We start from the raw sequence: 23,085 nt of genomic DNA on the forward strand, positions 1-23,085 counted from the left end.
ATAATTGTGGCTTTATTCAACGCGTTTCAGAGTACAAAATACTCCTTCATCGGGAAATACCACAACAACAGGCTTTGTTGTTGTTTTCCTGATGAAGGAGTCTTTTGTACTCTGAAACACGTTGAATAAAGCCACAATTATTACCATGTCTGGATTTTCAGTGATTCACCAGCGCAGAACAACAACTACGTTTCTTTCCCATTTCTGGTATCTAACGTTCAGTCTTGTTGGTCCCATGGATCTGCTGCAGCGAATCTTCATAATGCCATATTTGAGCTACGTCTGGTGAGTGCAATTATATTGTATTGACCACTTATATCCCAGATAAGACCGTATTTTATGCTCTGTTTCCTCTTACAGCTTTCATTGAATGGGAAATACAACTTAAATAAGAATAGACAGGTTTAACTCCACTGGACCCAGAATGTATTAGCCCTTCATATGAGTATAGTGACTCTCCTGCATTGTACAGAGGGGGAAAGAAGTATTTGATCCTTTGCTGATTTTGTAAGTTTGCCCACTGAAAAGACATGAACAGTCTGTACTTTTGAGGTAGGTTAATTTTAGCAATCAAAAAGAAAATCCATTATTCGATAGGATTTTTTATTTTTATATTCTATCTCTCAATGTTAAAATTAACCTACCCTTAGAATTATCGACTGTTAATTTCTTTGTCATTGAGCAAACCTAGAAAATCAGCATGTTCCCCATGCCATTGGCTGCAAAATAACCCCAAAGCTCCTTTGATCCATCCATATGTTTAATTATTGGCGAGACGATCTTTTTCTGAAACTCTGTGCCATTTTTCTACACATACCTTTTATCATTGTTGCCAAAGAGTTCTATTTTAACCCCTTCACCCCCGGAGCTTTTTCCGCTTTTTCATTTTCGTTTTTTGCTCCCCTCCTTCCCAGAGCCATAACTTTTTTGTTTTTCCGTCAATATGGCCATGTGAGGGGTTATTTTTTGCGGGACGAGATGTACTTTTGAACGATACCATTGATTTTACCATGCCATGTAACAGAAAACGGGGAAAAAATTCCAAGTGTGATGAAATTGCAAAAAAAGTGCAATCTCACACTTGTGTTTTGTTTGGCTTTTCTGCTAGATTCACTAAATTCTAAAACTAACCTGCCATTATGATTCTCCAGGTCATTACGAGTTCATAGACACCAAACATGTTTAGGTTATTTTTTATCTAAGTGGTGAAAAAAAATTCAAAATTTTGCTAAAAAAAACAAAAAAAAAAACAATGCGCGATTTTTCGATACCCGTAGCGTCTCCAATTTTCGTGATCTGGGGTCAGGTGAGGGCTTATTTTTTGCGTGCCGAGCTGGCGTTTTTAATGATACCATTTTGGTGTAGACACGTTCTTTTGATCGCCCGTTATTGCATTTTAATGCAATGTCGCGGCAACCAAAAAAACGTAATTTTGGCGTTTCGATTTTTTTTCTCGCTACGTCATTTAGCGGTCAGGTTAATCCTTTGTATTTATTGATAGATCGGGCGATTCTGAACGCGGCGATACCAAATATGTGTATGTTTGATTTTTTTTTAATTGTTTTATTTTGATTGGGGCAAAAGGGGGGTGATTTGAACTTTTATATATTTTTTATTTTTTTAATATTTTTAATCACTTTTTTTTTACATTTTGGCATGCTTCAATAGCCTCCATAGGAGGCTAAAAGCTTGTATAACTCGATCGGCTCTGCTACATAGAGGTGAAGCACAGATCACCTCTATGTAGCAGAAATGCAGGGTTGCTTTGAACGCCGACCACAGGGTGGCGCTCAAAGCAATCGGTCATCAACAACCATAGAGGTCTCAAGGAGACCTCTGGTTGTTATGGCGATGCACTGCTGACCCCCGATCATGTGACGGGGGTCAGCAGTGCGAGAAGCTCCGGCCACGCGGCCGGGAGCGCTAGTTAAATGCCGCTGTCAGCGCTTGACGGCGGCATTTAACTAGTTAATGGGCGCGGGCGGATCGCGATTCCACTCGCACTCATTGCGCGCACATGTCAGCTGTACAAAACAGCTGACATGTCGCGGCTTTGAGGTGGGCTCACCGCCGGAGCCCACCTCAAAGCAGGGGATCTGCCAGCTGACGTACTATTCCGTCAGCTGGCAGAAAGGGGTTAATCTCAATTTTCCAAAGGATTTGTTTCCAAAATGCATCAGGCTTGTTTAAATGTTCTTTTGCATACTTCCGACGCTGATTTGTATGATGAGGACGCAGGAGAGGTTTTCTTCTGATGACTCTTTTCTGAAGGCCATATTTGTGCAGGTTACTCTGAACAGTAGAAATATTTACCATATCTCCAGTCTGCTAAATTATTTTGACGGTCTTTTGCAGTCAAGATGGGGTTCTGATTTGCCTCTTTAGCAATCCTACGAGCAGCTCTCACTCAAATTTTCCTTGGTTCTCCAGACCTTATGTTGACCTCCACTGTTCCTGGTAACCGACATTTCTAGATTACATTTCCAACTGAGGAAAGGACAACTTTAAAATGCTTTACTATCTTCATATAACTCTATACTGTTTTGTGGGCCTCCACCATTTTCACTTTAAGAGTGGTAGGCAGCTGGTTAAAAGAACCCATGGCTGCAGTTTTTTGGCACGAAGTAAGAGGAGGCTGGGATTTTATAAAGCTGGGAAATTTGCATCACCTGGACTTTCCTAACTATTATAGTCATCACTATAATCCTAACAGAATAATTAAGGTCTGAAAACTTGGTCAACGTTATCTGAGCAAACAAATCTCCAAAAATGCCCAAACTTTTCCATCAACAAGTTGTTAGGGCTAGCGGAACGCACCAAATAATGATACAGATAGAGTATGGTGCGTTCGCAGCCCGGGGTCCACTGTGCAGAGATGGAACCTGCTGCCAAGTAATGACGGACTATATGGCGGTACTCATAAGTATACACACGTGGGTTAGACTTCACCCAGCGTGAAGGAAGCGATCCTGTTGCGTCACAGGATCGCGGTACCGCACATAGAGCGCGAGCAAGTAGTCAGCGAACTCAACCCCAACTAGGATTGAAGTCCGATTAAACCCTTGCTGGCACAACACCGCAACTGGGTGTGTAAGGAAAATAACAATATTTAGGGCACAAGAGTGCATGCGGTGCCGCACTGACGAACGCCACTAACCACCCAGGCTTGGGTAAGGAAAGCACAGAGGAAGTGCACGGCGCCGTACTGGCGGTCACAGCAACTGAACGCTGTAATGTGTGATTTGTGCTGTAGGATAAGTCGGGCGCTAGATAGCAACCATACACCTTCCGCGAACAGACATTCAATAGGGAAGGGGTATCCAAGGACGACTTGCACTCACAACAAACACACGTATGCAAATGTACACTAGCGCATGGCCGTGCGGTCATGCGCAGTTTATATAGTTGCAGCACAGGAAGTGGCCACAGAAACTTTGCCCTTCCAAGACCTGCCAAGAGGACCAATGGAATGTGCTGCAGGGCCTGAGCACATGACCCTTGATCTCCAACGGGAGATCTTGCCCTGGGCATGCTCAGTGTGTGCAGACAAGGACTTAGTCCCAGAGAAGTCTGCTCGCTGCTGACCAGCACTGGCTTTAATGGCAGAAGCTGAAGAAGCAGCAGTAACTCTCTGTACAGAGTGAGACTGAGCAAGACGCTGGGACCGACGTCCCTGCTGAGCAGACTCCACTGCGGCTGGATAAGAATGGGAGACCGCAGTGGAGATGGCTCGAGATTCCCCCTGTGCAGAAGCGGGAACTCGAGACCTAACATTACCCCCCTCTCCTAGGGCCACCCCTCCTTGGGCCTCGCTACGCTCAAAGGCAGCAATGAGCTGTGGGGCCCGAATGTTTTCAGCAGGCTCCCATGACCTGTCCTCTGGGCCATAACCCTTCCAATCCACCAGATAGAACTTTTTGCCGCGTACCACCTTGCACCCCAAAATAGCGTTCACCTCGTAATCGTCCGTAGACGAACTCGATGTCCCGGCAGATGACTCAGAAAACCGGGACATGTATACGGGTTTCAAGAGGGACACATGAAATGGTGTCGGTGATACCCAAGCGTGGAGGAAGAGCCAAACGGTAGACCACAGGATTAACCTGTTCGAGAACCTTGAAGGGACCCAAGTAGCGAGGAGCAAACTTAGTGGACTCAACTCGCAGCCTGATGTTACGGGCGGAGAGCCACACCAAGTCGCCAGGAGCAAAGGTCGGAGCGGGGCGCCGATGAACATCGGCGGAGGACCTAATTCTCTCCTTGGAGGCCCGAATGGCATCCTGCGTGCGGTCCCAAATGTCCCGTGCCTCCACAGCCCAGTCTGCTACCCTGGAGTCAGCAGAAGACACAGGCATGGGCACAGGAACACGCGGATGCTGGCCGTAATTTAGGAGGAATGGAGTCTGACCGGTGGAGTCGGCTACGGCATTGTTAAGTGCAAACTCTGCCCACGGTAGCAAGGATGCCCAGTCATCCTGCCTGGCAGAAACAAAATGTCGTAAATATGTGACCAAGGTCTGGTTGGCCCTCTCTACCAACCCATTCATCTCGGGATGATATGCCGAAGAGAGATTCAACTCAATACTGAGTAGACGACAAAGCTCTCTCCAGAATCGAGACGCAAACTGGGGACCCCGGTCACTAACAATTTTGTCTGGCATACCGTGTAGGCGAAAGATATGCTTGACGAACAAGACAGCCAACGCCCGTGCAGAAGGTAGCCGTGGAAGAGGCACCAAGTGCACCATTTTGGAAAAATGGTCGGTGATCACCCAGATAATGGTGCAGTTACGAGACTTGGGTAAGCCCACCACAAAGTCCATCCCGACCATCTCCCAGGGCCTGTCCGCCACCGGCAGAGGATAAAGCAAACCAGTTAGCCGTTGCCGAGGAGTCTTGTTCTTGGCGCAAGAGACACACGCCCGAACATACTCTGCGACATCACGAGCCATATGCGGCCACCAGTATGTCCTCGCCAGTAACTCAGATGTCCTTTTGGTACCAAAATGTCCACCCACCCTGGACGACTGTGCCCAAGAGAGAACCTCCGGTCGCAAACTGGATGGTAAAAAAGTCTTGCCCGGAGGCACAGACTCTAGCGAAACCGGGGCCACAGTTCTCAAGCTCTCGGTGGGGACAATAAGCCGAGGATCCTCCTCCTCCTCCGCAGATGACACAACGGAGCGAGAGAGAGCGTCGGCCCGAATGTTCTTCTCCCCAGAAAGAAAATGGAGGGTGAAATGAAACCGGGAGAAGAATAAGGACCATCTGGCCTGGCGAGAATTCAACCGCTGAGCTGTCTGCAGGTACACCAAATTTTTATGGTCTGTGAAGACTTGGAAGGGAAAACGTGCTCCCTCCAAGAGATGTCTCCACTCCGAGAAAGCCAACTTCATGGCTAGCAACTCCCTGTCCCCGATGGAATAATTCCTCTCTGCTGGTGAGAAGGTCTTGGAGAAAAAGAAGCAAGGATGCTTCCGACCTTGAGCATCCTTTTGGAAGAGGACTGCTCCAGCACCAACAGAAGAGGCATCCACCTCCATGATAAATGGCTTAACATCGGGGCGATGTAGGATGGGAGCGCTAGCGAAGTGTGACTTTATAGAGTTAAAGGCCTTGGAGACCTCCTCAGACCACAATTTGGGATTCGCCCCCTTCTTGGTGAGGGCAACCAAGGGAGCTATCAAAGTTGAGAAGTGCAGAATGAACTGGCGATAATAATTAATGAACCCCATAAAGCGCTGCACCGCTTTAAGAGAATGGGGTTCCTGCCAGTCCATCACAGCCTGTAGTTTGGCAGGATCCATAGCCAATCCCTGGGCAGAGATGATGTAGCCTAGGAAAGGTAAGGACTCCTGCTCAAACATACACTTCTCCAACTTGGCATAGAGGGAGTTTGCCCGTAGGAGGTCGAAGACTTTGCAAACATCTCTCCGGTGGGAGTCAATATCTGGAGAGTAGATGAGAATATCATCCAGATAGACTACGACCGAGGTGGAAAGCATATCCCGGAAGATATCGTTCACAAAGTCTTGGAAAACGGCTGGGGGATTACAGAGCCCGAAGGGCATCACCAGATATTCATAGTGCCCATCCCTGGTGTTAAAAGCCGTCTTCCATTCGTCCCCCTCACGGATGCGAATCAGGTTGTAAGCACCCCGCAGATCTAGTTTAGTAAATACCCTTGCTCCCCGAAGCCTATCGAAGAGCTCAGATATCAAGGGCAAAGGATACTTATTTTTAACGGTGATGGCGTTAAGACCCCTGTAGTCTATGCATGGACGCAATTCCCCATTCTTCTTCTGCACGAAGAAGAACCCTGCCAAAGCAGGTGACACTGACTTCCTAATGAATCCTCTTGCCAGATTTTCCTGGATGTACTGTGACATTGCCTCCGTCTCCGGGAGAGATAGCGGATAGACTCGACCCCGGGGAGGCACAGCACCAGGCAAGATATCAATAGGACAGTCATAGGGGCGATGGGGCGGAAGGATCTCCGCCGCCTTTTTGGAGAACACGTCTGCATAAGACCAATACAGCTTGGGGAGAGAGGAAAGATCTGCGGGTACCTCTGTAGTAGCAACCTGAACGCACTCCCTCTGACACCTACCCCCACAAGATTCGCCCCATCCCAGAATTCTGCCTGAGGACCACTCGATATGAGGAGAGTGGTACCGTAGCCAAGGTATTCCCAACAGGACCTCATCAATTCCCTCAGGAATGACGAGCAGAGATATAATCTCCTGATGCGATGGCGACATGGACAGAGTAAAAGGGATGGTCTGGTGTGTTATCTGTGAGGGCAGTGTCGACCCATTCACCACTCGTACCTTTACTGGTTGAGCTAGCATAACCAGGGGTATTGCATGACGTTGAGCAAAGGCAGAAGACATAAAATTGCCCTCCGCCCCAGAATCCACGCAGAGCTCTACCGAGTGGGAGAATGAGCCTATAGTAATTGTCCCCTTAAAGGACAATTTAGAGGCAAACGTCGCCGTGTCTAGTGTACCTCCACCTACTACCACTAGACGCTGACGTTTCCTCGACCGCTGAGAACATCTGGTGGCTAGATGTCCTGACTGCTGGCAAACATGACAGACCTTGAGTGCACAAGCGGTCCGGGACTTAGATCCCGCTTGTGACACTTCCCTGGCCTCATGTGACTCAGGAACCAGGACCGGAGATTCCAGAGGTTTGGCGAAGGTAGGAGCCAGCCGAAACCTCTGCCTACACTGGGCTCGCTCTAACCTCCGCTCGTTAAAACTGAGGTCAATTCGAGTGGAGACAGTTATTAACTCCTCCAGTGTGGCAGGAATCTCCCTAATGGCCAGAGCGTCCTTAACGTGATCAGCCAGGCCCCTCCAAAATATGGGAATAAGAGCTTTATCCGACCAATCCAGCTCAGCAGCTAAAGTGCGGAATTGGACGGCAAAATGACTGACCAAGGACTCACCCTGAGTTAATGCCAGCAGTTGGAGCGCAGTATCATGGGCGACTTGAGGTCCTAAAAAGACCTGTTTCAGAGTGCTCAGAAACAGCGGAGCACTCTGCACCACATGATCGCCACGCTCCCACAGCGGCGTAGCCCATTCCAACGCCCTGTCCGACAAGAGAGACACTATAAATCCCACCTTAGCCCGCTCTGTGGGAAAACGTGCAGCCAGGAGCTCGAGGTGAATAAAGCACTGACTCACAAATCCCCTACAAAATTTGCTATCACCAGAAAATTTTTCTGGCAGCGGGAGGCGAGAAAATGTCGGAGCAGGGGTGGCAATGGACAGGGTTGCTGCAGCCATGCTAGCAGCCTGTACAGCAACTGCGGTAACATCCACAGCTGAGGTTGCGCTCTCAAGAGCCGCCAACCTACCCTCCAGCTGCTGGATATACCGCAAGGATTGCTGTTTGTCCATCATTACTAGCCAGACCCTGGCGCTAGTGTAATGTTAGGGATAGCGGAACGCACCAAATAATGATACAGATAGAGTATGGTGCGTTCGCAGCCCGGGGTCCACCGTGCAGAGATGGAACCTGCTGCCAAGTAATGACGGACTATATGGCGGTACTCATAAGTATACACACGTGGGTTAGACTTCACCCAGCGTGAAGGAAGCGATCCTGTTGCGTCACAGGATCGCGGTACTGCACATAGAGCGCGAGCAAGTAGTCAGCGAACTCAACCCCAACTAGGATTGAAGTCCGATTAGACCCTTGCTGGCACAACACCGCAACTGGGTGTGTAAGGAAAATAACAATATTTAGGGCACAAGAGTGCATGCGGTGCCGCACTGACGAACGCCACTAACCACCCAGGCTTGGGTAAGGAAAGCACAGAGGAAGTGCACGGCACCGTACTGGCGGTCACAGCAACTGGACGCTGTAATGTGTGATTTGTGCTGTAGGATAAGTCGGGCGCTAGATAGCAACCATACACCTTCCGCGAACAGACATTCAATAGGGAAGGGGTATCCAAGGACGACTTGCACTCACAACAAACACACGTATGCAAATGTACACTAGCGCATGGCCGTGCGGTCATGCACAGTTTATATAGTTGCAGCACAGGAAGTGGCCACAGAAACTTTGCCCTTCCAAGACCTGCCAAGAGGACCAATGGAATGTGCTGCAGGGCCTGAGCACATGACCCTCGATCTCCAACGGGAGATCTTGCCCTGGGCATGCTCAGTGTGTGCAGACAAGGACTTAGTCCCAGAGAAGTCTGCTCGCTGCTGACCAGCACTGGCTTTAATGGCAGAAGCTGAAGAAGCAGCAGTAACTCTCTGTACAGAGTGAGACTGAGCAAGACGCTGGGACCGACGTCCCTGCTAAGGAGACTCCACTGCGGCTGGATAAGAATGGGAGACCGCAGCGGAGATGGCTCGAGATTCCCCCTGTGCAGAAGCGGGAACTCGAGACCTAACACAAGTTTTCCGTTATGTAATTTTTAAAATCTAAAAATTGACAATACATGAGTTTTTTCCTAAAATACAAAGGAAATGGGTCATCTTTAACTTTGTCCGTTTTAGAGATCATTTCATCTTCAACTTGCTTAACAGTTCACAATAACAGTAATTTTGACCTGGGATACCCAAACTTTTGTTGAATTTTTGATGCCTGGGCTTGCATCCAGTTCCAACTCCTAGAGCTCACAATTATTTGATTGTCCCCTTGAATTTTTAATAATGAAGCATTACATTGAAGGTACATCTTAAAATGTCACTAGATACATGTCAATTTTAAGATTATGTCTTCTTCTTTTGCCACTAATATTGAGAGAACATATTCCCTAATTCTTCTGTGAAACTCCTGGGATTTGAGGCTAATATACTTCAAATAGCAGGGCAAGATGCCTGGTTTATTTTGCCTTTGGTACTGTAGGTACTTGCATGGGTCAGGGGTGGGACACCAGATGGGTCATTCAGAGTCCCACCGCTGCCACCAATTTGTTAAAAATCACAGCCAGGGGGGTCATATCTCCGATCCACTTAATTCGTATAGGGATAAAGGGTGATCACTGCCAAAAATAGCTGCTCAGGAGAAAGATTAATCCATAAAAAATTATAACCTCTAGCACACTGAAATGAGTATTTTAATAGAATTTATTGCAACCAAAATATTCAGATGGTGGACTCAAAAAAAATGAAAAATACACACACATAAAGTTCAGTTTCGGCTATCAAGCCTTTCTCAAGAAATGTCTATTATTCACTTATATGGTGAGTCTGTTTAAAACAGGAAAATTGGTTATTAATCCAACTGTGAATGTCCAGGAAAAGGATTGGTCTTGGACTTATTTCCCTGCACTCTTACCAGGACCCCTTACCCAGAGACTGCAACACGGAGATGCTTACCCGGAAATCCCTTTCCCGGATATCCACAGTGGGATTAGTAACCTTTTTTCCTTAAGAAGACTCACCATGTAAGTGAAAAACAGACATTTCTTGAGAAAGGCTTGATAGCCGAAACGTTGCATTATATGTGTCTATATTTTTCACTTTTTTTTTGTTTTTAGTCTACCATGTGAATATTTTGGTTTCAATAAATTCTAAACTCAGTGTGCCAGAGTTTATAATTTTTTCAGATCCATTTGCTGTTATCTTTGGAGTGAACCGCTTCCCCCTATCGTCTGGACAATTATACACCGTGTTCCAGATTATTATGCAAATTGGATTTAAGTGTCATAAATATTTAATTGTTTTGTTTTTCAAATAAACTCATGGATGGTATTGTGTCTCAGAGCTCAATGGAACACTGAAATCAATCTTAAACACATGTGATAATTAGTTTTCCAGGTGATTCTAATTAAAGGAAAACTACTTAAAAATGATGTTCCTCATTATTAAGCAGGCCACAGTTTTCAATTAACATGGGAAAGAAAAACAACCTCTCTGCTGCCAAAAAGCATCAAATAGTGCAATGCCTTGGTCAAGGGATGAAATCATTAGATATTTCCCAAAAACTTAAGCGTGATCATCGTACTGTTAAGAGATTTGTAGCTGAATCTGAGCACAGATGTGTTCGTGCTGATAAAGGCATAATGAGGAAGATTTCTGCCAGGTAAGTTCTTCTGATTAAGAGAGCAGCTGCTAAAAAGCTATTACAAACCAGCAAACAGATATTTGAAGCTGCTGGTGCCTCTGGAGTCCCTCAAACTTCAAGGTGTAGGATCCTTCAAAGGCTTGCTTTGGTTCATAAACTTACTATTCAGCCACCCCTAAACAGTGTTCACAAGCAGGTTGCAGTGGCCCCAGACATACATAAAGACTAATTTTCAAACAGTCTTGTTTATTGATGAGTGTTGAGCAACCCTGGATGGTCCAAATGGATGGAGTAGTGGATGGTTGGTGGATGGCCGCCGTGTCCCAACAAGGCTGTGACGTGAGCAAAGAGGTAGAGGAGTCATGTTTTGAGCTGGAATCATGGGGAACCAGCTGATAGGGCCCTTTAAGGTTCATGAAGATGTGAAAATGACCTCTGCAAAGTATATAGAGTGTATAACTGCAAACTTTCTTCCATGGTAAAAAAAAGCAGAAACGTGCCTTCAGGCGCAAAATCATCTTCATGCATGACAATGCACCATCTCATGCTGCAAAGAATACCTCTGAGTCATTGACTGCTATGGGCATAAAAGGAGATAAACTCATGGTGTGGCCACCATCTTGCCCTGACCTCAACCCTATTGAGAACCTTTGGAGTATCATCAAGCAAAAGATCTATGGGAGGCAGTTCACATCAAAACAGCAGCTCTGGGAGGCTCTTCTGACTTCATGCAAAGAAATACAAATAGAATCTCTCCAAAAACTCACAAGTTCAATGGATGCAAGAATTGTGATGGTGATATCAAAGAAGGGGTCCTATGTTAACATGTAACTTGGCCTGCTAGGATGTTCTGGAGTTAAATAGCTTTTTTGTTTTGAGAATGTAACCTCCTAATGCTGCAAATTCAGCAAATGAGCTTTTTCAGTTCTTTAAACATAGCAAATGTTTAGAAATGCTACTGTGTCTAATAATTTGGAACAGTGCATTTTGAGTTTTTATTCATTTTGGAGATTATATTGTTATCACTGGGAGGTTTCTTCAATAAAATTTGATGTATACACTAACACAGTGTTTCCCAAACTCAAGTCCTCCCGGACCCCAATAGATCATGTTTTCAGGATTTCCATAGTGCTGCACAAGTGGGAGAACTCCTGATACTTCCATCACCTGTGCAATACTAAGGAAAGCCTGAAAACATGACCTGTTTTGGTCCGGGAGGACTGGAGTTTGGGAAACACTGCTCTAACGGGTGATGACTTTTATTAGACTGACTGTCATTTGCACCGACCATATAAAATATAATTTGCATAATAATTTGGAACATGGTGTATGATTGACCGATGATCATTGGAGGAGGCCACGAGATGCTTCCACTGATAGCCTGGTTATCAGGAAACTAACAGTGAGCCTGTGGTATATACGCCTCCACTTTCAATGCATGGAATATATGTATATAAACCAATACAGTCACTGCTAACTCCATGATGACCCCAGACTATTTGTTGGCACCAACAGCTGACTGGAGGCCAGGTTCTAGTAACGATTTGCTTCAGGGGCACATTTACGAAAGTCATCACAGGCTTTCCGCGGACTAGCTTTGCTACAGCAGCTCTTTAGTTTGCCTTGTTACCGACTGTTTTGTAACCTGCCCACACGCTATAATTTGACATTTAATAATAATAGTAATAGTCATAATAAATTATAATAATTTTAATTTCTATAGCGCCAACATATTCTGCGGTACTTGACACTTTAGATGGGACATGTAGAGACAATAAAGGACATTACAGAATAATAATAATCACATAAACAACAGATACCAAGAGGAACGAGGGCCCTGCTCACAAGCTTACAATTTATGAGGAAATAGGGGAGTGACAAAAGTGGATGGTAACAATTGCTTTAATTGTTCTGACCAGCCATAATGTAATAAATTGGGTGTTCATGTAATGCTATATAAACCGGTTACCAACCAGTATGTGTAAAAGTGCAGACACAGAGGGCTATTAAATGCATAAAGTGTGTGAGAACAAGATACAAGGATCCTGGTTTTGAATAAAATTAAAAATTTTGAATGGGCAATGCAGAGGTAGTTAGATAAATGTGTTGAGGTGGTAGGCGGTTCATATGTTGGCAAGGCTTAGTGAGCAGAAGAGAACAGTGTCTGAATTCCAGTTTCTCAATGCCTGTCAGAGTAACACTCAGCCCCCACACATAATAACTGCCGAGTGGTTGTGGATTCATGAGATTTGTGAGGTTCTTCAAAACTTTGAGTACTGCACCAAGATGGTTAGCGCTTACGATGCTATTGTCAGCATAACTATCCCAGTGCTCTGTCTATTTAAATGTTTGTTGTAGAATCTCAAAGAGGAAACTTTAAATTCAGAGGAGAAGGCTATGGAGCAAGAATTTACTGTGGATCATAGCACTTAGCCCAGCCTCATACAATATTCTCAAGCTACATTGGATGATGAGGAGGAACAGGAGTTTTTGGTCTGCGCTACAGAGACGACTCCTTATCCCAACTTCATGTCTGTCCATCATGGATGGTCTGAAGAGGAGGAGGAGGCTATGCATCATGAGGAGGAGAGGATGGTTAGTGTTCTTCCCAGTGAGGACACCGAATATTTGACTTTTTGTAGACTGCCATGCATGGTAGAGTTCATGTCCAGTTGCCTTTCCCTAGACCTTCACGTGAAACACATTTTGTCCACCATGAAATACTGGCTGTGCACCTTTCTTGACCTATGTTACATGGAGAAATTTGCTTCTCTCATGTCTGAGGCAGATGAGACATTTTCAGTGCATGCATGCCAGAGGGCAGTTGTAGAAGACTTGCTAAAAAGACTAACTTGAGATGACGCTGCTGGCAGAGGTACCGACTCTTTTCACCGACAAGGATTACAGGGAAGGGCCAAACACACTAGGTGCAATTTGGGTGAGTAGATGTTCACTAACTGGGTCATTTTTATAAGATGGACACATCAACAAGGGGTATCTCTGTGTGTAACTATGACGAGGAGGAAGAAGGACTATTTAAGTTACCATACCAGCATCCTTCCTTATTCTTCAGTGCCCTTTAACTATTCATTGTCCAAGCTCCATATTTGAACCAACCTCTCCTTCTACACCTTGGAGGTGCTGCCATGCCCTGCTGCAAGTGTGTTGTCTGAGCGGGTTTTAGTTCAGCTGATGCAATCATAGAGGATAGGTGCACACGCCTGTCAAAGGAAAATGCAAACAGGCTCACTCTTCTAAAATTGAACAAGAGCTGGATTTACTGCGACTTTGTATGTCCTACAAATGACAGCAATATTATGTAAAAGGAGCCCAAAAATGTTTTGGTGAAGTTGTCTTAACATCCAGCCCTTACCATCCAAACCCATTTTGTTTATTAAATCATCTACTCCTCCTGCTTCTGCAACAAGTACTAAGTGGTCATGTATGAATACCCCATGTGGCTAATGTTTTGTACTTTGTGAAATCTTGGCACCTTGTGCAATGGTGAAACTTGTACTCCCTATGCCTTGCTGACACACTCCAACAGCGGAGGAATGAACATTATTGCCCCTACTAAATTGTCACATAAGATTATCTTTTCCTGGATTGCGCCAGTCGCACAACTGCTAGAAAAAGAAACACTATTTTTTAAAGCAATAGAAATTATGAATTTTTGTTCAATTGTCTTGCTGACACACTCCAAATGCTGAGTAATGAAGATTATTGCCCCTGCTAAATTGTCATGTGTGATTATCTCTACCCATATTGCACCAGTCGCACAACTGCTAGATACAGAAACGCTATTCTTAAAGGCAAGAGAAAATTATTAATTTTTTTTCAATCACCTTGCTGACACACCACAAATGTGGAGTAATGAAGATTATTGCCCCTGCTAAATTGTCACGCAAGATTATCTCTACCCGCATTGCGCCAGTCGTACAAATGCTGGTTAAAGAAATGCTATTTTTTTAAAACAACAGAAATTATGAATTTTTGTTCAATTGCTTTTCTGACACACTCCAATTGCTGAGTAATGAAGATTATTGCCCCTGCTAAATTGCCACGCAAGATTGTGCCAGTCGCACAACTGCTGGATAAACAAACAATATTTTTTAAAACAAATGTTTTTTGGGGGAGATTTTTTTTAAATCACCTTTTATGAGGCACATCAACAACAGACTCAGGGAAATATTGACATTTCCGCACCTGAAGAGGTTTTGCCCCAGTCGCACAACTGCTAGACAAATATTAAATATTTAAGAAATAGACAAGAAATATTATTTAGCAATAAAATTAAAAAAAGGGATGTTACTATATGCTGGCAGTGATGAGTATTATTTTGCGTAAAAAAAAGGCTGCTAGACAGGATTACTATGTAGCGCCCCAAAAAATGTTTTGTATATGCCGTTATTACATAACATTTATTTCCCTCTAGAAATAGTTGATTTGTATATTATGGTGGTGGATGTAACCCTCTCTATTTCACCCTAATCCCACAGCCTGTTCCTAATATTAACTACTATACAACACAGTGGAAAATAGCAGAGATCTGTAGAATGTACTTGCAATGATCAGAACACCCACCCAATTGCCTGTCTTTTGCCCACCCTCCCTCTCTCATATTAAATCTCTCACTACTACTGAAATCTCCACCTCACAAAAAGTAATCTAATCTATTCACAATCTTCAGCACTAAAAGAAGCTTTTTGTAATGAATAAACACTCAGAATAATCTCCTATCACACTCCCTACACCACTTTTACTGTCCCTATGCTCAAACTATGCTCTCCCTACGCTGTTCCCGGCTGCAATGTGTGCAAGATGGCTCCTGCAGCCTTTAAATCTTCACTATGATGCTGGAAGGGCAGCCAATCACAGTAATGCCACACCAAAGATGGCACCGGCATTGCAGTGATTGGCAAACCAGTCCAGCATGTTCATTGTTTGCAAATAAACACCAAACATGCTGGGCGGGTCACTTGAATATACCGAGACAAATACCTTATTACTCACCGAGTAACGAATAGCGGGAATACCGTACTATTCATGCGAATGCCGAATGTATTCGCTCATCACTAAATATGACCCATACGTTGTGACTAGGGTTGAGCGACTTTTAGTTTTTTAGGGTCGAGTCGGGTTTCGAGAAACCCGACTTTGTCAAAAGTCGGCGACTTCTGAAAATGACCGACCCGTTTCGCTCAACCCTAGTTGTGACCAATCTCATCTCATGTTTAAGTATAATTTAAGTCCTTTGGCAGGTAGATGAACATGATTTCAATTTAGTCAGTTCTAATGAATTGTAACAAGTCTTACTAAATTGGTTTTTAAAAGATGAATTGATATATTCAGTAAAAATTTTCAACATTTTGGTTACAAAGTTTGATCTCGATGTTATGCAGCAACCTAATTAAGACTAATTAACTTAATGCAAGGAATTTCAATTTTGTCCAATATTTTTAAAATTTGTTTTTCTTTGCAAACATAAAAGGAAGCTGTAAATGTGTTTTTAATGGGTATCTGGACTTACAATGCAGTAAATATAAAGAAGCAGAAGGCTAACTAAACAATGTAAAAACTTTTTAAAAACCGGAGGAAAAAAATGAAGCCAATATATATATTTACAATTTGTAGCACACTGAATACACCTTCCAGTTTTATACTAGTGCTCACATCAGTTTTAATGTTAATTTTGGGCAATGCATGTGATTTTGTTGTGCAAATTTTAATTACATGCAAATGATACAGAATACATTTATGCAGATTGTGTATCCCCTTCTAATGCAGTAATTGAGATGAAAACCTATCACTTTAATGAGCTTGTTAAGATAGACATTTTTCTGATTAGGTTATTCAAAACAAACCCCATAATGCAAAAGTCATTGCACCTAATATAGTGATAAATACCAACAGAGAATTGTAAACTCATGGGATCTTCATGCGCTGCCTTATTTAAAAAGCATGATAACTAATGTAATAACTGGCAACATAAAATGAGTCGGAGTCTAATAATCCTTGTGTTAGACGCAAGGTGAAAATGTACTTTCATTTTCACATAATTTAAATTTAATTTTATAATTATAAAATATATTTTAATCATTATTTTTTATAATATATTAATATGCATTGAGTGTCTATTTCTGTGATGCCCAGTTGAGCAGTTTTTGAGCAGCACTGACTGATGATGTTGATGCAGTGTGGTGGAAAGGCTGAAGCAATAGAGTCTGTAACAGCTGGATAACAGTAGCTAGTGATTACAAGGGGGAGCTGGATACTGTTTATAGGGTGACAGGTGACAAATGAATCAAACTTTTGATAATGGCACAAATGCGTAGTCTTGTCAATAAAGTAATGCTGAGTAGGTCAGAAGGCTAATGGTAACTGTGTAGTAGAACATTATAGTAGAGCATTGTAGCAGAGCCCAGTACTACAGCAGAGCTGGGTATGTCAAGAGACTCACAAATAGTGATATAGCAGTATACCAAATACTTGAATATTAGGGCAGTATGTTACCAATTGAACCAGCTTATAAAGCCTGAGGGTGTGACTTCAGTGGGGTGCACAGGGTTACCATGATAGCCTCAGGGGGAGGAGAACAGTGAGGCTAATCCTGAAGTTGGGATAAGCAATAGTTATAGTTATAGTTTGTCTTGTAGAGTAGTGTTGAGCGACTTTTACTTTTATAGGATCGGGTCGGGTTTCATGAAACCCGACTTTTTCAAAAGTCGGGTCGAGTGAAATCGGCCGATCCTATAAAAAAGTCGGGGTCGGGGTCAGCCGAAACCCGAAACCCAATGCAGTGCATTGGGTTTCCATGGTTCCCAGGGTCTGAAGGAAAGGAAACTCTCCTTCAGGCCCTGCGATCCATAATTAAGTGTAAAATAAAGAATTAAAATAAAAAATATCGCTATACTTACCTTCTGACGCGCCCTGGTACTAACCGGGAACCTTCCTCCTTCGAATCAGCGCTTCCAGGACCTTGCGGTGACGTCGCGGTGACGTCGCGGCTTGTGATTGGTCGCGCAACCGCCCATGTGACCGCTCGCGCGACCAATCAGAAGCCGTGACATCACCGAAGGTCCTTCAATACCTAATAAGAATATACTCACCCTCGGACGCGCCCTGCTTCTTTCCGACAGCCTTCCTTCCTAAGAATCAGCGCTTGAAGGACCTTCGGTGACGTCACGGCTTCTGATTGGTCCCGTGAGCAGTCACATGGGCAGTCGCGTCACCAATCACAAGCCGCGACGTCACCGCGACGTCACCGCAAGGTCCTGGAAGCGCTGATTCGAAGGAGGAAGGTTCCCGGTTAGTACCAGGGCGCGTCAGAGGGTAAGTATAGCGATATTTTTTATTTTTATTCTTCATTTTACACTTAAATCTGAATTCCGATACCAATTCCCAATATCTTAAACATATCGGGAATCGGTATCGGAATTCCGATTCCTGATTCAGAAGATCGCCGACTTCATGGCCGACCCCACACAGGGGTCGGGTCGGGTTTCATGAAACCCGACCTTGCCAAAAGTCGGCGACTTTTGAAAATTACCGACCCGTTTCGCTCAACCCTATTGTAGAGACTTAGTATTCATCTTTTCTTTACTTTTCTAAAGCAATCTCCATATGAATGGTGGTGTTTTTCTTTCTCATGAATGGTGTTGAGCTTGAGGTGTTGACCAGATTGTTCCATGAAATTAATTTTGAGATATCATGAAGAAGCATTGAAATGTTTGTTAAGACATTTTGGAGATTCACTACATTTGACTTATCAGCATAAAAGAGAATTAGGATGTTAAGACCCATCCCTTTCATTAAAGGGAACCTGTCAGCAGGATTGTGCTGAGTAACCTACAGACAGTGTCAGGTCGGTGCCGTTATACTGATTAAAATGATACCTTGGCTAATTAAATCTGTTTTGTGGTTGTTTTTTAATCTTTATTTTCAGTTATGAGTTAATGAGATTCTGGTGCTCTGGGGTGGCCTGTGGTGGGGTGTTTATATAGGGCTTTGCTTAAGTATTCATACTGATGGCTTATGACAGGTCACTGATCCCTCAGTGAACTGCCCCCTCTTTTACATACTGATTATTATATCTATTGAGAAAACATAAAAACGCATTCACCACGCAGGCAAGCTCCAGCGTAGTCACATGTATAATGGGCATGAAATTGTTTTATTTAATCATATACATTTATTCTGAAAACAAAAATCTTTCTCAAAATGGTGTCTGCCGTGCCTGCTCAGAAGCATCCATCAGTGATCCGATAGATGCTACTGTGCAGGCGCCGGCGGTGCCATTTTACTAGAGGAAAAATAATTGTCTCTACCAAGAGGTACCGACGGCGCCTGTGCAGTAGCAAATGTGGCACCTCAGAGTCCAGTTTCCACGGGGACATTGCCTCCCTCTAAGGGGTGATGTCATGCCTGGAGGCAAGGGGGGCTCCCCATGCCAGGTAACACTGTGTACATGTCAATTACTGCTCTAAGGCGAGAAAGGGGAGCTTCCTTATAAATTCTGGCCAGCAGGTGGGTTTAGTGAGTCAGAAAGAAGCCGGCTGAGAGAGTAAACAGGGGAGTTGTCATGGAAACGGAGCTCATGACAGGAAAGTGAGAGAGGAGAGTGGGCAGTTGGTCTGTGGAGAGAGAAGGGAAAGGAGCAGAGACAAGCTCAGGGGAATAAAAATATAGCTGACCCCACAGCGGAGCGCTGATAAAAAGGGATGCAAGAGTCCTTGGCTGGACGGGTGCTGTACGCCATGGCAGCTGAATCTGGAGAACAAGTTCCCTGGCCACACCAAACACCTGAAGGCACAGTAGCAGACCAAGAGCCCGGGGCTAACAGTGAAAATGACAGTCCCCGTGAAATAGGCTCACGCTGTCCGCCATACAGGTTAGAAATCATCATGCAGGAGAGGGCCGCAGCTTAGCTGCAAGCAGCAGGGAGACCCGAAAAGAGAGCACAGAAGGAAAGTCCCCAACCCCACCTGGCAGAGTGGTTCCCCTAAAAGCCTCCAGGCAAGCCAGACTCAATCCATCATCTGTAATTGGTACTCCAGGTTGCATCTACTTTCAAGTAAAAGGTAAAGAAAACTGCACCTCTCTGTGTACTTCACTTATTCTCGGCACTCCAACGTTCACCACCATTTGAACAATCAAATAAATTTGCCCTGGGGCCCTGCTCTACCCGTGGGGAGCTGACCCATCTTTGCTGCATTACCTTCAGCCCCAGTGGACATAAGCCGCAGCGTCGGCCAACAATTGCCAAACACCATGGGTGGCGTCACAATCAAACACCACATAATAATCCTCCATTTTATGACACCGCCTGGGCCACAGAAATGGATCACGGCCCCATGACCTTCCCATAGAATTGTCCGGTCCGATTACGAGTCCCCCACGGCCCTGGCGGACGCGTCACATCTATCGTCAATCCGATAGATGCTACTGCACAGGCGGTGCCATTTTGCTAGAGGAAAAAAATTGTCTCCACCAAGATGGCGCTGCTTGCACCTGCTCATTAGCATCTATCGGATCGCCAAAAGATGCTACTGCACAGGCGCCACCAGCACCATCTTGGTAGACACAATTTTTTCCCTCTTGCAAAATGGCGGGAATGAGAAAGATTTATTGTTTCAGAATAAATGTATATGATTAAATAAAACAATGTCATGCACATTATACATGCAATCATGCTACAGCACAGCGTCACCGTCGGCGCCTTCCTGCTGTATGTGATTTTTTTAGATAAATATAATCGGTATGTAAAATTGGGGGCAGGTCACTGAGGGATCAGTGACCTCTCATAAGCCCATACAGATGAATATCTAAGCAGCGCACCACATAAAGATCCCACACACAAGCCACCCCTGAGCACGAAAACTGAAAACTACAAATACAGATAAAACAATAACCACAAGACGGATTTCATCAACCAAGGTGTCATTATAATCAGTATAACGGCACTGACCTGACACGGTCTGTAGGTTATTTTGCACAATCCTGCTGACAGGTTCCCTTTAACACTTCTGAGAGGAGATGTTGCAATTTTTATCACAATTTAAAAGCAAGACAACCGGCCACACTGGAATGTACGTTTTTTACCTATTTGTCACTACTAGAAACGATGATATAATAATAATAACCTTTATTTTTATATAGCGCTAACATATTCCGCAGCGCTTTACAGTTTTTGCACACATTATCATCACTGTCCCCGATGGGGCTCACAATCTAGAATCCCTATCAGTATGTCTTTGGAATGTGGGAGGAAACCGGAGTGCCCGGAGGAAACCAACGCAAACACGGAGAGAACATACAAACTCTTTGCAGATGTTGTCCTGGGTGGGATTAGAACCCAGGACCCCAGCGCTGCAAGGCTGCTGTGCTAACCACTGCGCCACTGTGCTGCCCGATGATATTATTTATTTTTCTCTGTTCGATTCAACCCCGATTTTAAATATAAGTTTCTTGCTGCAAATTTGCCATACTATTAGATTTTACATGACAATGTGTAACCGAGGGAAATGCATCCTATATGCTGACGACTCAAGGAAAGTGATGGAAAAAACTATGAACTATTCAGAAAACTTTTTAATTCCGTTTCATAATATTTAAATTGCTTATAATTATCATGGAGGTGCCCCCTAGTGATGGTCACAAATATTTTTTTCAATTGGGAAGATATTTCATATCCAGTGGATAGGTGTTAACTCCCAAGCTTGGTGCAAGCTAATTAAATGTGTTTAACAAAATTTCAACTTCTCAATTATCTACCAGATTGGTAGTTCAATTATGAGAAGGAAGGTTCTGAGCCTCTCATGTGAAAGGAATGATGGTCATGTACAATGCCATGTCATCCATAGCAGCAGACCATGCAGCCACTATGGGGTTCATAATTTGAGATGTCTGGTGCCAACTTACACGGACCACCTTTATTCGCCTCTCATAATTTCAATGACATTTGCATCCTTAGGATTTAGATACTGTTCAATTGTGGGGAAAGAGGGGCAACATATTTTGTGTGGGGAACATTATATTGTGCGAGGGGCAGTGAAGGGATTTTAGGGCCATAATACTTGATGGGTGTTGGATTGTGCGGGCTATCATACTGTTTTAGGCCATTATACAGTGTGGGGGCCAACATACTGTGTGGTTGGGAGGCTTCTTGGAGCCAGTTTAAATTGTGTGGGACCATCATGCTGTGTAACTCTGCCTTGGCAAGATATTTCGATCTGTAGTGCTAATGTAAAAAACTGATTAGCCAGATCATTGTCCAGTGACCACATTGGTAGTCCATGGCCTCTGGATTAAAGCACTGTAAACCCGCTACTACCTAAGGAGTCCTCTCATGGCACTGCTGGGCAGACTTATCAGTAAGGGTATTGAAACAGGAGGTTCACAGTGCATTGGGCTGGTGGCATTAACTTTTGACATGACCACTCGATTATGGTGTGACACCCAGGAGACCGGGATACCCAGCACCGGACCAATGGGGTCTGTCTCTTGAGGGGGATGTCACGGGTGGCTTGACCCGGTGCTGTGGCCTCAGGCAATGCACAGTGTAAGGGGTATCATGAGGGGACAGGCACTTACTTGATCAGCAGCAGGTTCTCCCAGCGGTGACGATCTCGATCCTGGATAGATGGCTATTGTCCAAATGAAAGACTGAGGCACTGAAACGTTTAACCAGTTTACTTTAACATAAAAGGATTTACAACCAGTCCTGTCACTGGAGTCTGTATGGGAACTCTGAGTTACTTTGACCCTGCCGGGGTCTTCGCCTCTTATTGTGCGCAATTTCTGTGTGGCCCTGCTGCAGTATGTGAACTAGCTGCTGGCCCAATCTGTCCCCTCCGGGTCCTGGTTCGACGGGCAACCCGAGTCCTTTTATCGGCTTACCCCCTCCAGGAGTACCGCTGAACTCTGTGTCTGTTGCTGCGTCCGGCCCTAGTGAAGCTGATATCACCTCACGTTTTTCCGGTTGCTGTATTATATATAATGAATACAGCCACGGATCCGGTATCCGTCTTTGCGCCTGTTCTGGGTAGTGATTTTCTCTATCCCTCTTCTCCTCAGGCCGGTGATTTAGGCCTGGTAACAGTCACAGGGCTGTTAGAGATTCAACTGTATGACCTCTCACTATCAGCTCCTTGGCCCAACTGCCATTTCTTCTCTCAGACCAGAATGGATCAAGGGGAGTCTCTGGAGCTCCCCCTTCTGGCCGGAGGTGGTAGTGCAGTCTTGCTATTTTAGTATTTGTACTTACTGTCAGTAGCTATTTTTGTGGCAAATACCCCTAGGGGTGCCACATTCCCCCTTAGTTAAGAACAGTACTCTGGGACTGTGGGACAATAACATTTTGAAATAACAATTAATATGTACAGAGTCTTAAAAATGAAAAGTTACAAAAACCACTCAAGGAAACAAAAATAGAGTTCTGTAAAAAGTCACTTCAAATAGCGTCCATTAATACAGTTCTATCCTTGAAGGTATTAGGAACGGCACTGTACTTAGTGTCCAGGAATTTAGTTCCATTTTTCCAACGGAGTT

At 44.4% G+C, this 23,085-nt stretch overlaps 1 long non-coding RNA gene across 1 annotated transcript in view; it reads left to right on the plus strand.

The window, feature by feature from the left end:
- The first annotated feature begins 211 nt into the window (after window positions 1-211).
- Window positions 212-23,085, plus strand: part of LOC138645912 (uncharacterized) — a 123,556-nt gene continuing 100,682 nt past the window's right edge. Inside the window, exon 1 of the long non-coding RNA XR_011314807.1 lies at window positions 212-285. This is a non-coding gene — a long non-coding RNA (uncharacterized lncRNA). The remainder of the gene's footprint in view (window positions 286-23,085) is intronic.

The sequence above is a fragment of the Ranitomeya imitator genome, chromosome 7, assembly GCF_032444005.1.
Source record: "Ranitomeya imitator isolate aRanImi1 chromosome 7, aRanImi1.pri, whole genome shotgun sequence".
Classification (NCBI taxonomy): Eukaryota; Metazoa; Chordata; class Amphibia; order Anura; family Dendrobatidae; genus Ranitomeya; species Ranitomeya imitator.